This window comes from Austrofundulus limnaeus, unplaced genomic scaffold (assembly GCF_001266775.1).
Source record: "Austrofundulus limnaeus strain Quisiro unplaced genomic scaffold, Austrofundulus_limnaeus-1.0 Scaffold1449, whole genome shotgun sequence".
Lineage (NCBI taxonomy): Eukaryota > Metazoa > Chordata > Actinopteri > Cyprinodontiformes > Rivulidae > Austrofundulus > Austrofundulus limnaeus.
Genome location: NW_013953851.1, coordinates 21,927 through 23,098, shown reverse-complemented (window position 1 = coordinate 23,098; position 1,172 = coordinate 21,927). Strand labels below are relative to the sequence as shown.

General features: G+C 41.9%; 1 protein-coding gene across 1 annotated transcript in view; it reads right to left on the bottom strand.

Moving 5' to 3' along the window:
- The window catches only part of LOC106535440 (SH3 and multiple ankyrin repeat domains protein 3), a gene marked incomplete at both ends in the record, with an annotated part of 68,084 nt that overhangs the window by 49,292 nt on the left and 17,620 nt on the right, over positions 1-1,172 (bottom strand).

Genomic DNA, 1,172 nt, shown 5'->3' with positions numbered 1-1,172 from the left:
ACACACACACACACACACACACACACACACACACACACACACACACACAGATAAAACCCTCGGTATGGGAGGCGGTGCAGTACATACTTTGACCAGTAGAGGTCAGGCTGCAGCTGTAACCTCAGTTTGAACCCAGCCATGAAAACAGAGAGCATCTGATGGAAAAATGTTCTCYGATAACAAAAACATAAATCTGTGTGTCTGTTAGCAAAATATCTCAGGAACATCWGTACATGTTTTATTAAAGTGATCAGACATTCATCTACAGCTGATTCACTTTGGAGTCGATCCAATTCAAGATGGCTTCCAAATTCAACTGTTTAGACTGATGATATTAATGATTAAAAACAGGTCCAAATCTGTCTGTTTTCATTGTAAAGTGATAAAGCTGACAGAGCTCCTGCTGGGACAACACAACAACAGAACTTTACTTCATGTAAGCCTTTGGTTTGAACCTTGTTTTTCTGTTAAATAAGTTGTTTCTCTGCTCTGAGCTCAGCTCTAAAACCATCCTCTAAAAGTTTTTAACATCTGGACTTGAACATTCATGTGAAAAACAAGAACTKTGTGATAAAAGCACACATTCAGACCCAGTGATCCTGGTTTGTGTCTGACACAGTGGGCTTCAGTGTGAATGAAGAACAGACAGAGGAGAAAAGACGTTCTTGTTCTGACTTCTCAGGACAGATGGCCTCTGTCGTTACAGCTTCAAAGTTAATGTTTGGTCTGACAGTGCTCACATGTTGGGACCAGTCTGTGTCTGTAAAACTGGGCTGTAGCTGTTTGTGTATTTCAGCCCAGCTGGGCGTGGCGGCCATCTTGAATTGGGTTCATTAATTAGTTTAACTGATCATCCAGTAGTTATTTAGACACAGTATCAGCTCTGCAGGGCTTTCAGCATCTGAGGACTCTTACATGTTACAGAAAATATAAATCCATCTCTGAGCTTCTTCACTGGAGCAGATCTCTGCAGGTCTGATGCTGAATATAAACAACGAGTCCTGAGAGTTCAGGTGTCCGTTTGTGTCGGAGGAAGGAGACGAAWCAAAARGCTGAATGAGGGATTTTATATTAAGTGATAAATTATTGACGTTTTCCTGAGCGTGGTTACTGACAGAGCTGTGTGTGTGTGTGTGTGTGTGTGTGTGTGTGTGTGTGTGTGTGTGTGTGTG